General features: G+C 45.0%; 1 long non-coding RNA gene and 1 gene segment (V, D, J or C); one reads left to right on the forward strand and one right to left on the reverse strand.

Annotated features, from left to right (window-relative positions):
• LOC125168496 (immunoglobulin heavy variable 3-23-like) overlaps positions 1 to 14,078 on the reverse strand; it is a 136,829-nt gene that overhangs the window by 14,484 nt on the left and 108,267 nt on the right.
• The window catches only part of LOC125168522 (uncharacterized), a 51,542-nt gene that overhangs the window by 7,468 nt on the left and 29,996 nt on the right, over positions 1 to 14,078 (forward strand). Inside the window, exons 1-2 of one of the 5 annotated variants that reach the window (XR_007153178.1) lie at positions 1,957 to 1,967; positions 13,833 to 13,837. The exons of 2 other annotated variants lie outside the window; for them this stretch is intronic. This is a non-coding gene — a long non-coding RNA (uncharacterized LOC125168522). Of the gene's footprint in view, positions 1 to 1,852; positions 1,864 to 1,956; positions 1,968 to 7,369; positions 7,381 to 13,832; positions 13,838 to 14,078 lie in introns of those variants that run through there. 2 more of the 5 variants (XR_007153180.1, XR_007153179.1) reach the window with 2 other exon arrangements.

Below are 14,078 nucleotides of genomic sequence, written 5' to 3' on the forward strand. Positions count from 1 at the left end.
GCCATCCTCCTAAAGCACCAGCCAGACAGGGCCATACACCCTCCTGTCTTCTTAATGTCCACGGTTGCAAACAGCTACTGCCAACGAGGACTATGTCACAGTCCTTCAAAATTCCCCACAAAGTGTCTTGTCAGTTTTTCACATCCCTCTCACTGGTACAAAAATGCAGTTGCATAAACTTCTAAGGAAACCTGGCTACTGCTTCCCATGGACCCCTAACTTCAATGCTTTGCTCTGTCTCTGTGAGCCCCTCACCCCTACCTGATGCTGCCACAGATTTCTTTTCGTGGCTTTCAGAGTCATTAACCTAAAGTGTTAATATTAGCTCTGTGCACACCCCGAACTCTCAGCTGTCTGAATATCAATAACATGTTTCACCTCTCATTCCATGGAAATGGAGTGGCTACAGGTATCCTGCGACAACCTGTGCCTCTCGGATATGTCCTATAACTTTCTTCCCATGAAAATTAGACCTTGGGCCATCAGGCCCCACTGCATGCTTGCACCCCCACAACTGCTGTCTGGATACATTAGGATCCCCACTCACCTCTGTATTCCTCTCTGACAAGTTTGTAATTTCCAGGCCTACCACCTACCAACAGGACACTGACCAACCCGCCCATCATCTTGTGTCATGTTAACAGTTTAAATTGGGTTATTCCACTCCCCTCCCTAAAAAGAGAGACCCAGGGCACCTGGGTAGCTCAGTTGGTGGGCGTCCTACTTCAGCTCAGGTCATGATTTCGCTGGTTGTGAGTTTGAGCCCTGCATCGGGCTGTGTGCTGTCAGCTCAGAGCCTGGAGCCTGCTTCAGATTCTGTGTCCCCCTCTCTCCGCTCCTCCCCCACCTACACTCTTTCTCTCAAAAATAAATAAACATTTAAAAAATTTGAAAGGGGAGACCCTGCTTCATTCCACACGATTGCCCTCAGCTACAGGAATGGTTTCTGGGACATCTGGTAGTCAACCCTGAGTTCTATTTAAAAAAAAATTTTTTTTAACATTTATTTCTTATTGAAAGACACAGGGCATGAGCAGGGGGGGGGGGTTAGAGAGAGGGGGAGACCTAGAATCTGAAGTAGGCTCCAGGCTCTGAGCTGTCAGTCCAGAGCCCGATGTGGGGCTTGAACTCACAAACTATGAGATCATGACCTGAGCTGAGGTCCATAGCTTAACCAACTGAGCCACCCAGGTGCCCCACCCTGACTTCTATTTTGTGATGGCTTCTGTATGTGGGGAAACATAGGAACCACTCAGGCCAGTGTCCCTACTAGAAGTACTCCAGGCGTCCTCTCTGCCTGCTGTAAAATCAGTCTAAGCCACCGGGCTCCCAGGTTTTCCCAAGCTTGCACATCTGCAAAGGGAAAGACCGCCACTGTTCACAGGCATTCCAGACATACGCTGGAGTCTTCAGGGCTGTTGGCACCCTCTGGAAATCCCACAGGTCTTAACCGCCATGAGTACCAGAGGACAGAGGACATTTTTCCAGCCTGCCTATAATTGCTGCCCTATTATACGCAACTGATCTTTCTGCTAAAATTGCTAACAGTCACTCTCCCGCCCAAACCATGAAGAGACTGCCACTGTCTCTCCAGCGATTGACAGAGCTCACAAGACTGTCAAATACACAGCCAAGATCAGAGGCCCCTGTCCTTTCCTTCACTTTAGAAGCCTGCCTTTTTCCCTGACTTGGACTATTGTTTATCATGTAACTTCCTCACAATGGGAAAAGACAGGTGGACAGATAATGATCAGATGGGGTATACATTGGGGTTGAGTGGGCCTGCTGAGGCCCCTTTCTTCTCTCCTTTGGTCTTGCACCAACCCCATCAGATGGGATAATTAAGAAACTGAGAGACAGCGGGTTCTTCACAGGCACCCACTAAACCTCTGACTAAATTATTTCCCAGGGCACTACTTGTAAATCTCTCCAAGTTTTGTATAATATCTATCAGCAGGCCCCAGGGAGTCCCTCTAGCCCCTCCTTGCCCACTGGGGCTCTCTAGATGGATTTGACAAATTGGCTTCTTCTTTGGTTAATGGCTACATATTTGGTGGATGGACTGATGCTGTCTGACTGGACATGCAAATGCCACGACTGTGGTAAAGAATGTAATGCCTGAGGTGGTTCCTGGATTTGCCATTCTATTATGGATTTAGCCAGACCAAGGAACTCACTTCAGCACATAGACAAACTACGTACTTGCGAAGACTTGGGGGTGATAATTAGAATTTCATACCCCACATCATCCTCAATCATCACAGAAGAGGACGATGAGGATATGTGGATAGGGGAACAGATATGGAACATGAAAAACTAGACACAAAAGTCCTCAGGAAAAATCCGCCTGGAAACTGGCCTGGAACATCCAGAATCATTGTCCTTGGCCCTTAATGAGATTTGGAATGCTCCAAATAGCAGGCAGGAACTGATCCCCTTTGCAACAGTATTTTAGAAAGGAATCCTTAAGCCTTTATTTACTGATTGAGTGAACTTCATGATAACTTATATGAACAAGTTGATGCCATGCATAGCCATGTCCAAGAAGTAACTGGTACACTTGGGTCATATCATCCACAGACAATCAGAACATGGCCTCTGCCACTGACTAGCCTTGCCACCCTTTCTACAGAATATGGGACGCTCATCAGGTCTTCAGAGTGCACCCAGTGCCACCTCACTGGGAAGGACCTTATGAAGAACTCCTAACCGACTACACTGCCATCAGAATTAGGGAAAGATTCCTCTGGATTCATGCAAGCTGCACAAAATAGTTCCAGATCGCCATTGTCAAGACCGTGGATGACCATCCCCATGATGACCATTGGTAAGGATTCCTAGAGCCAATTCCCAGGCTCCGGATGCACATAGCATCACATAGTAGGTCACGGATCAAAAAACTGCATTTACACCTAGTTTCATTTTCCGGCTCTTTCCTGTCAGGAAAACAAAAAAAAACTTTTTAAAATAGAGCCTACCCTTTCCCCCACTATTAAAAGACTGACTACATTTCCTGCTCTCCCTCTGAACCTCTACAACTGTCTGTCTTCAGACTGCATCTGCCCCATTCACCTCTGTAGTTATCTCAGCAGGTCAGACACAGACGCTTACACCAGTTTTCCAAGTCCCGTCTACAGTAAATAATCAGTCTGATTGTCAATTGTTTTGACATCAGGATAGCAAGTAAGCCCCCAAAGTAGTGTTATTTCCTGCCAATGCAAGCAGGTGAATGCACCATGTGGATGGACAAATGGAAGGGTGTGGTATCCACAACCAGCACGACAATGTCACTCTGCCTTTCCTTCCACTGCATTGATTGGGACCACAACTTTGATGGAAGCTTCAGGATGGTCCTTTTCTCAGGTGAAGTATTGGGAGAGAATATTTCCCTTTGTATGAAGACAGTCATGGTTCTGGGTTCTCTCTCTCGGTGACATAGCAAGGCAATCTGGTGCCAGATGGTCACTAGGTGCTCCAGGGTAACCCCCATGGCACAAACACTTTCCAGTTCCCAAAATATTTCATTGGCACTCAGACTACCTGTGCATTAACTGCCATAGCTCAGCCACTTCCTGTTAAGGCTGCCTAAATGCACAAGTCATATGAAAGTAGACCGAAAATCTGGAGTAGCTCAGTCAGGTGACAAAACCACCTTATAGCTGCTGAAGGGATGCAGGCCTCCCATGTCTCACAAACTTTCAAGAATGCATGATAATTGACCAGTGACAGTGACCCTCAATTGCCCAGACCAGTGGGAACTCATGACAGGCTCTACATGAGCTGGTCAGGCTAACATCTTGGCACTGTTTGGACTGTTAAGAATTCCCAAGGCAGCAGGGTAGAGATGTACAGGTTGAGAGCAGATTGTGGCTGGGACTCCTTGGTCATCGATGCTGAATGGGACATACTGGCTAGCTCAGTCATGACAGAGTCTCCCCTGTGGCTCTTTAGATACCCTCAACTGCATAGACAGTCTTGGGAATCTGAGCCATCTTATGGACAGCTGGGCATTTACATTTCAGTAGTCAACTGTAAAGTGCCACCTGTTAGGAGGGGGCTTTAATGCCCGTCAAGTGGCCAGACTGAAAGGAGAAATGGTGTGTTTGATGCCCCCGCTCCTTCACTAAATCTTGAGTTATGGGGTGCAATTACTCAGTCCTCTATTGCACACAATATTGATGTACATATACTGTCTTAATTGGATGTGTGTGGGGGGGTGCAATTTGCAGTCCTACAGACTCCTGATATGTAGCTCCCCTAGGAAAGCCAGGCACTGGGTTTGTTCCCACTGGCCTTGATGGCATGTGAGGGCATCCACATCATTAACAAGACAATGCAGTGTCAAAGGGGCCATCTTTGCTAAAAGAGATTCAGTAAAGATTCTTCCAATAGTGACATCAAAGGGATGTTGAGGCCCTTCTACTATCCCTCCCTTTATACCTAGTAAACTAAAGGACACCACACTAATATTTGGAGGGGTTCCTGGGAAGCACTGTACCTTGGTTTCAGGGTCATTGAGAGAAATAAAGTGTTGTCTGTGTCTGTGTCCTACACGGTAATTACAGAAGTGTAGAGGCAGTTGTCCCAGGAGGAAGGACATACTCCACAAACCTCCAGGTACCTAGGCAGGGGCCTTGGCATCTCCCCACCCACTGGGATCCCAGCTCCCCACTACCAGGGCTGTCATATCCAGAGAAGTGATGGCACCCACCCGAAGGGTAGGAACAGCATTCTCTCGACGATCCCAAAGAGTCTAATCAAAGTTTCTAACTTGTGTTCAGGCTGATCTGAGATTAAGTCACTAGGGACCCCTCTTCTCAGAGCTGTGCATAAAGAGAAGTGTGGGCCTCATCTCTAGAGCAAGAGATCTGGGTTGAAGTTCCACCCCTTGAATGGGGCACTGCTGGGACCCTCCTGTGGGCTCCTATCTATGGAGGTGGTGATCCCATCAGCATTTGCAGCAAAGAAGTCTTGGGCTTCTTGAAAATTCTCCTTTTCACATCTGACTATGGCATGCATGCTAATGCCTGCTATACTAAAGCTGGTATTTCCATGAATTGTATTGGCACAAGGCTTAAGATCAGAGTGGTCCTTCAAGAAGAACTCCTTAGATTCTGTTGTCAAGTGCCTCTCCTCCAGGTGGAAATGGACAAGGGCTCATGGGTATATGTCATAAGGCAAAAAGAAAACAGAACAAAACCCAAAACCCAGACCCATTGAATTGTCCCCATTCTATCTTAGAGTTGGATTGCATCACCTGGGCTTGACCTCTCCCAGTGGGCCTGTGCTGTCGTGCCATAAAAATCCAAGTGTGTTGGGGCGCCTGGGTGGCGCAGTCGGTTAAGCGTCCGACTTCAGCCAGGTCACGATCTCGCGGTCCGTGAGTTCGAGCCCCGCGTCGGGCTCTGGGCTGATGGCTCAGAGCCTGGAGCCTGCTTCCGATTCTGTGTCTCCCTCTCTCTCTGCCCCTCCCCCGTTCATGCTCTGTCTCTCTCTGTCCCAAAATAAATAAACATTGAAAAAAAATTAAAAAAAAAAAATCCAAGTGTGGAGAATCAGAGCTTCATTCTTCCTACCTATTTGGGCTCTGGGGCTCTAGGGAGCCTCTTCCTCAGAGCCTTCCCCTTTTTCCTTGGTGTGTGTCTCTTGCCATGTGCCTTGGGGTGATTGTCATAGCCTTTTGATACAGTGAAAAGACTGGAGGCTCCGTAGGTTGTCTCTAAGTAAACAGGCCGTTGATACCTTGAGCTTTTCAGTGATTTATGAATCTGGGGCACTTGGACCAATCCAGACAGCTGTAGTATGTCAAGTGCTTAAAGCAACAGCTTGGAGCCAATTGTGAAGACCCACTAGAGCCAATCAGTGTCCTTGTCTCCCTCCCTTTGGACAAATGATTCCAGGAAACCTTGCATTTTCATGATGGTGTAGTGCCTGTCACCATTTCTCTCTTTCACACTGGTCCGTGGATATGTTGGTGTAGTGGTCTTGACAGGGAGGACCTGGGATAGAAGTTACCTCTTCCCAGACATGTGTGCTGAGGCCTCCGACACTGAGGTGTCCCCCACAACACCTGTACAATAGGGAGCCATTGTCAGCAGCAGTGAGGAATACAGCCAGTAGGGGGAGGTTGCCTTGTTCCTGTCCTCTGCCCAGGGAGACATGATGCTCCTGGTAGAGTTGCCTCTGTCACTAGGTAGGCATGGCTAAGCAAACACAACACCAGGATACTGGCTGAAACACAATGGACCCAGCAGCTGGCGTCTTCTTCAACACTAATCTAGGGATATGGTCTTCGGTGTCCAGCAATATCTCACTTGGAGATGAGTAGGAAATACACACCTCTGGAACCCCAGGATGGTGCCTGGTTGTTGGTCTCTGCAGGGAATCTGACCTTTTACTGCACTGATAACTTAGGATGGGGGTTTCTGGCAACACCTGGCGTCAGCCCAAAGCAAAGCTACAGACCACCAGCAAGCTCCTGCTCCTTCCCAGAGCAGCTGAGATGTGGGGGTGAGGAATGAGTGAGCCATTCTCAGTGCTAACACGTTGGAGGGCACCACCTAGACCCCCAATCCCATCCCTGGGAACAACTGTGTTGGGGACCCCAGCTGTTGTGCAAAATTAAGAACATGTAGACTGTATCCTGCTGAAGGAATAGGCAAGAGCCATTGCTCAGGGGGTGGACAGTTGCCTCCCTAGGGATCTGAGCTCTGGATTTGGATACGTGAGGTGCATGGGGCCCTCCTGACTCAAGGTGCAGTTTCAGTGCACCCCCAGCAAAGGAAATGGAGTTACAGGATTTATGACTCACAGGGCCCAGAAGCAAGGGTACACAAGGACCTTGGGAAGGGCAGGCCTCCTTCCCACAGTCCCAGTGATCAGGACTTAGAAAACAGGGTAGCAAGTACCTGATTACTTGAGAATGGATGGGGCTGAAGTCCCTTACTTTTCACAGGCTCACCTCTGTGTGGTTATTCGAGAAGGCTCTCAGAAAACCAAAGTGGGAATCCTAGGCAGATCCTTATCTAAGGCTAAACTCACTGAAAGGTAGGCAATAGAAAGAGAGCAGGGATTCACATTCATTGGGCTCCAACTGGATGCCAGAGTCATCCATAGGCACTTGTGCCTACCTTTCTGATTCATTTCATTGGGTGCTCCATTCAGTCTCATGGTCTCAGTCTCCCACATTTGGAAATTTTGTCTCCAGGGAGGCACAGCTTGTGCTAGGTGGAACCTAATGCCAGTCCCCTTCCCTCACAGCCCACAGACACCGCAGTGTGGAACAGGCAGTGTGGGTGGGTGGTAGCCCTCTATTATCCTGAACCCACATTGGGACTGGGGGAAAACCGATTACCTGGAGAATGAGAAAATGTTCAGTGTGTAACCACACAGTTTTGGAGACAACTCATGAATTTGTCCCTGAAAGAGCTTGTGTGAACGTCTCTTAATTCTGGAAGCATATACCTCAGTTCAAGACCCAGATGCTGACTCAGGTCCTCTTCACATAATCTGAAGCTCAGTTTGGGCTCTTGGAAGCTTAGATATATACGTAGAAGCCACAAGCATACAGTTTTTAAGTTTTATTTCAGCGTTCTGGTCAGTGAGCCATGAGAGATGTGTGTCAGAGCCATGATGTGCCCCTGTGTCTCCTGCAGATCCCCCATGATGGACCCCTGTGTCTCCTGCAGATCCCAAAACGTGATGTCAGCTCTTCAGCCTCATTAGTGTATTTTCACACATGTGCCAGTTGGATTGTCTATAGTTGTTCAGCAGTTAGGAGGCTAATTATGGATTGTCGTCAGCAACAATCAGTCCCTTAACTTTCTCGGGGTTGATAATTTGACATTTGTGGCGACACCACAAGGAATGCAGCTATTATGGCTTAAATGGGACCAAAAACTGCTCTGAGATATAACAGGGATTCATGAGTTTGCCTGACTGGCCCCATTCTTCTTGGAGGGGTCCACTGTCTGTGCTCCCACCAGTGCCTCATCCAGTGCACCATGGAGGATCCCAGCTTATGTGGCAATGGCAGTTCCTGTTATTGTCCCACGGCCCTCTGTGACTGCATTTCTCTGGGATACAGTCATAGTTCAGCTGAGCCACACTGCCAGTGCTGTAGGTGTCCTGATAGAGCTTTCCAGAAGCTAGGGGGTACCAGTTCTCACATGACCAATATCGGTTGTGCTATGACATGAACCCAGCCGCAAACACCAGAACCCTGAGATCTCAGACAGATGGAATCCAACATGCTCTTGCAGCTGAGGGAGATGTGTGACAATCATACACTGCAGCCTTCCACATGGCATGTCTGTGTGGGAACAGGGTTCAGTGTTGAAATCCCCAGGGTCTTCTGTAGTGTCCATATCGGCTGCTTTTTTGATTTATGGTCTAGCAGACATCTTCACCTTTCCAGAATTTTTGCAAAGATTTCTTGACAGTGCATAGTGCGGTCAGTGCAGTTCCCATGATAGCAGCATCGCTCTTCAGTGCACGCGGTTCCATCTTGCATACGGAAGTCATCAGGGCCGACAAGGACACCCCATGGCAGGACTCTGGAAGATCACATATATTTTGGATTGGCCTGCCAAGTGTCCCAGCATCGAAATAGGTGCAGTTTGTATAGCATCTGCCTGTATTACATTTGTCCCCAGGGGTTAAAATATGATCACTCATACAGCATAGATTGCTATAGCACTGCTCTAAGGAGCTGCAGTCACAATGCTTGCCTGGGTCAGCTAAGTAGTTTCCAAATTGATTGTGGGTCAGGCTTTTATTTCAATGCACCATTTAGATGTTGAAGAGGCACTTGCCTAATCTGCCACTGATTATGTAGTGCGTATGAAAGGAGGAACACTTCCTGAAAGCTTCAGGTATACAAGAGAATTGGGTCCTAATGCAGTTGGACTTTTTCTGGCAAGCATATTCATCAGTGTCAACCCACAAACCAATATTTTTTGCAATCTGATGTGTTGCAATGACAGACATGAGTAAATAATATCTGCCTAAATAACCCATCATGATGGGGCTTTGTGGATGGCATATACTACATACAGCTGGATTGAAATTAACTTCATGGGATCCATTGCGAACCGCAACTAAGGATGAATGTGGTTTAAGAATTCGAAAACCTTTGGACTTATAGTATCAAAAAAAAAAGGACTCTGATGCAACACATATTTGCCGATGTTAGCTGGATCTCTCTCATTATAAATTATCATGAAACCAATATAGTAACTTACATGAATCCCATGAAACAATGAGTCAATTAAGCTAACTAGCCTTGTTAGGAATTGGGAGCATTTTGACACGTGGTTGAACACACTGTATATTGTTTACGGTCTGAGAGCAAAATTCCGTGATGGAATGACTACAACTTACTAGAGATCCTGAGCACTACCCTGGCATTTCCTTGAGGAACAGGGTGTTCCATATGCTCCATATATCCCAGGTTATAAGTAGGTCCCATTGCATTGGTGTCTGCCACTCTCTGAGAAACAATGTGTTCAAATGTTGGGAATCGCTGATGTGTCTGATTTCATAGGCAAGGTCATCCATCTTCAAGATACCTTCATGGCCCTGATAGCACGTGTCCATGGTGACAATGGAAAGAGGAATCTCCTCCAGGTAGCCGAGGTAGTAACAGTCTGGAGGCATGGAGGGGTAGTCCATCTGCAAGTCTCCCTGATCATCCTGAGTCATCATTAGCAGATGTCTGGACCTAAAGGGTTTCTTTGGCCACATGTGGATAACGGGTCTCTTGTCCCAAAACACAGGATATAGGACAGCCAACCAGTCATCTGAATGCCCTGGCATTGTGCAGCTCTGTCTTTGTAATTACCACCTCAAGGAGCTGCAGTGCCATGAGGGACGACCTTGAGAACCCTGCACAGGAGCCAGCACTGCCCAGAGTGCAAACTGCAAGAGGGACGCTCTCAAGGTGACCTGGCCCTCTGCCAGCCTCATGCCCCTGCTCCGGGACATCTGCCAGTGAGAGTGGATAAATGGAGGATCCTCAGCAAAGTGAGGTCTAGGCCATCTGACAGAACAGAGGGCTGTACCGGGTGGCCAGCACCCTGCACCTGGGATCCACTTGTGGGGTTAGGTAACAGTCCCAGGGTGTGGCATTGTGTGACCCTGCACAACAGTTCAGCTGGGGTGGATGTGGGAGAAGCAGGTGAGCCAGTTCAAGCGTGCTCACATGGACATAGTAAGGACTTGGACCCAGAGACATGGCTCTATTCAACACATTCCATCTTTCCTCCAGCTAGTGAATATGGGATATGAAATTCTAACATCCTGAACTTCTCTACCAATTCCATGTCCTGTGGTACTGCTGGGTCACTTTCTATGGACGACTGCTTTTCCTCATTATGGAGACCAATGCTTCCTACTTCCTTGGGATGTGGAGGTGGACATTGTCAATTTTACCTTTATAGGTGACTAAAAGAATAGCTTTGTCGTTTTTCATGTCTCATTCTGGTTAGACATTAGTTTTCAAGCCATTTAATCCTTTTGGTTTTTGGTTTGAGGCTTCCTCTGAGTTTACTGAGGAAACATTTCCCAGTATTCTGTCATGATTGGTGAAGTACAAGGTTGTAATTTAGTATTTTTTAAATTCCAGCTGGGGAGAACAGAAAGTACTGCTGACCATGTGTGGGCCCCAGGGGTTTTCCACTCTAATCCCTTTTTGGGGTTCTTTCCTGGCCTCTGGCAGTCTCCTCCCAGGCATGCGTGGTTCCCTCCTCAGCTGGAGATGCCAGGGAGTTGAGGTAACTTTGGCAGCTTGCACCATGGAGTCTGCACATGATCAAAAGATGTTATCAACCATGGAACTCCCTTGTTTGATTAAATATGCTCTACTCCTTTAAAACCCCCTGCGTCAGGGAGAAACCTCAGAGTTGGCTTTTGAACAGGAGTCTGCATTCTTACCAATGGCTGGCCTTGTGCATAAAGCTCAAATTCCTTTCCTACCAAAACGAAAACTTTGAACGTTGACCTTTCCAGCAACAGGCAGCTGAATTTGGGTTTTGATAACAATAAAACAGAGAATGGAGTAGCAATTGCCAATGGCTGGCAGCGAGGCGCAATGAGGGTTAGATATCAAGGGGTGTGATTTTCTGTTATGCAAGAGGTCTTCTCCACAACATTACACGTGTAGTTAACAATACTGTATTGTATGGTTAAATTTAGTGACGAGGGTGGATCTCAGTTTCAGTGAGATCTTACCACAATACACGAGTTTTGCTTCTCACACAAAGTATGCATGGAAACACACTCTGTACTGATAAGTGAAAATAATGTAAAAAAATGTACATACTTTGGATCCTAACCCTGGGGATATGCCATTTACAAATACCTTCTTCCATTCCATAGGTTGCCTTTAAGTTTTGTTTATTGTTTCCTTCACTGTACAGAAGCTTGCTATTTTGAAGTACTCCCAAGAGTTCATATATGTATGTATTTAATTTTCTTGTAATGTTTTAAATTTAAATACAAGTGTGTTAACCTACAGTGTAGTATTGATTTCAGGTGTAGAATTTAGTAATTCATCACGTACATATAACACCCAGTTCTCATCTCAACAAGTGCCCTCCTTAATGCCTATCTCCCTTTTAGCCCAACTTCCCCACATCCCCTCAGTTTGTTCTCTGTATTTAAGAGTCTCTTCCTGTTTCTTCTCTCTCTGTTTTTCTCTTATTTTATTTTTCCTTCCCCTATGTTGTGTTTCTTATATTCCACATATGAATGAAATCATATGATATTTGGCTTTTTCTTACTGACTTATTTCACTTAGGTTAATACATTGTTGTTCCACACACATTGTTGTAAATGGCAAGATTTCATTCTTTTTGATGGCTGCGTAGTACTCCATTATATATATTTACCACCTCTTCTTTATGTGTTCATCTCCTGATGGATATTTGGGCTCTCCCACAATTTGCTTATTGTTGATAAGGCTGCTATAAACATTGGTGTCCATGTGGCCCTCCGAATCAGCATTTTGGTATCCTTTGGATAAATACCTAGTAAAACAATTGCTCGATCACAAGATAGTTCTATTTTTAATTTTTTTCAGGAATCTCCACACTATTTTCCAGAATGACTGCACCAGTTTGCATTCCTACCATGTTAAATTTAGCCATCCTGACAGGTGTGTGTTGTTACCTCATTGTGGTTTTGATTTATGTTCCCTGAAGTGGAGTGACAATGAGCCTCATTACACGTGTCTTTTCGCCATCTGGAAGTCTTCTTTGAAAAATGTCTATTCATGTCTTCCGACCATTGCTTCACCAGATTATTTGTTTTTTTCAGTGTCGAGTTTGAGCAGTTCTTTATAGATTTTGGATACTAAGCCTTTATCTGATATGCCATTTGCAAATATCTTCTCCTATTTTGTCAGTTGCCTTTTAGTTTTGTTGATTGTGTCTTTGCTGTACAGAAGCTGTTTATCTTGAGGTCCCAATAGTTCATTTTTGCTTTTGTTTCCCTTGCATCTGGGACATGTCCAGTAAGAAGTTGTTCTGACTGTGCTCAAAGAGTTTGGTGCCTGTGTTTTCCTCTAGGATTTTGATGGTTTCCTGTCTCACATTTAGGTCTTTCATCCAATTTTGAATTTGATTTTGTGTATATTGTAAGAAAGTGGTCCAGTTCCATTAGAGTTTCCTGTTGCTGTCCAGTTTTCCCAACACCATTTGTTGAAGGAACTGTCATTTTTCCATTTGATACTGTTTCCTGTTTTGTCGAAGATTAGTTGACCATTTATGGGTTTTCTACTCTGTTCCATTAATCTATGTGTCTCTTTTTGTGCCAGGAGCATACTGTCTTGATGACTACAGCATTGTAATATAGCTTGAAATCCAGAATTGTGATGCCTCCATTTCTTTTCTTTTTTAGGATCGCTTTGGGTGTTCAAGGTCTTTTGTGGTTCCATGATAATTTTAGAATTATTTGTTTTAGCTCTGTGAGGAATGCTTGTATTATTTGACAGGGATATTTGCATTGAATTATTTGCATTGAATGTCTAGATTGCTTTGGGTAGTATCAACATTTTAACAATTTTTTTTAAATCCATGTGCATGGAATATTTTTCCATTTCTTTGTGTCTTCTTCAATTTGTACCATAAATGTCCCAGGTTTTTCAGAGTAAAGCTCTTGTAACTCTTTAGTGAGGGTTATTTCTAGGTATCTTATGGTTTTTGGTGTAATTGTAAATGGGATAAATTCCTTGATTTCTCTTTCTCCTGCTTCATTATTTTTGTATCGAAATGCACAAATTTCTGTATGTTGATTTTGTATGCTGCAGCTTTACTGGTTTATTGTATCAGTTCTAGTGGGTTTTTTTTTTGGTGGGGTTTTTCAGGTTTTCTGTATGTAGTATAAAATTCAACTCCAAAACTGAATAATCCTATTAAAAAATGAGCAGAAGGCATGAATAGACTTTCCAAAATGCAACATACAGATGACCAATAAACACATGAAAAGATCCTCAACATCACTCATCATCAGGGAAATATAAATCAAAACTACAACGAAATATCAACTCACTCCTGTCAGAATGACTAAACTCAACTACACAAGGAACAACAGGTGTTTGTGAGGATACAGAGAAAGAGGAACACTTTTGCACTGCTTGTGGGAATGGAAACTGGTGCGGCTTGTCTGGAAAACAGCATGGGCGTTTCTCAAAATGCTAAAAATATAACTACCTTATGACTGATCAATTGAACTACTAGGTATTTACCCAAAGGATACAAAAATACTCATTTAAAGGGGATTTCAACTGTATGTTTATAGCAGCCCTATCAAAAACAGCCCAGCTCTGGAAACAGTCCAAGTAAGCATTGACTCATAAATGGATAAAGTATATGTGGTATATCTACACACACACACACACACACACACACTCATAATCATACACTGGAATGTTTCTCAGCCCTGAAAGGAATGATAGTTGTTATTTGTAATGATATGGATGGAGTTAGAGAGTATTATGCTAACTGAAACAAGAGAGCGAAAGACAAATATATGATTTCATTCATATGTAGAATTTAAGAAACTTCAAATGGGAAAGGGGA

This window comes from Prionailurus viverrinus, chromosome B3, assembly GCF_022837055.1.
Source record: "Prionailurus viverrinus isolate Anna chromosome B3, UM_Priviv_1.0, whole genome shotgun sequence".
Classification (NCBI taxonomy): Eukaryota; Metazoa; Chordata; class Mammalia; order Carnivora; family Felidae; genus Prionailurus; species Prionailurus viverrinus.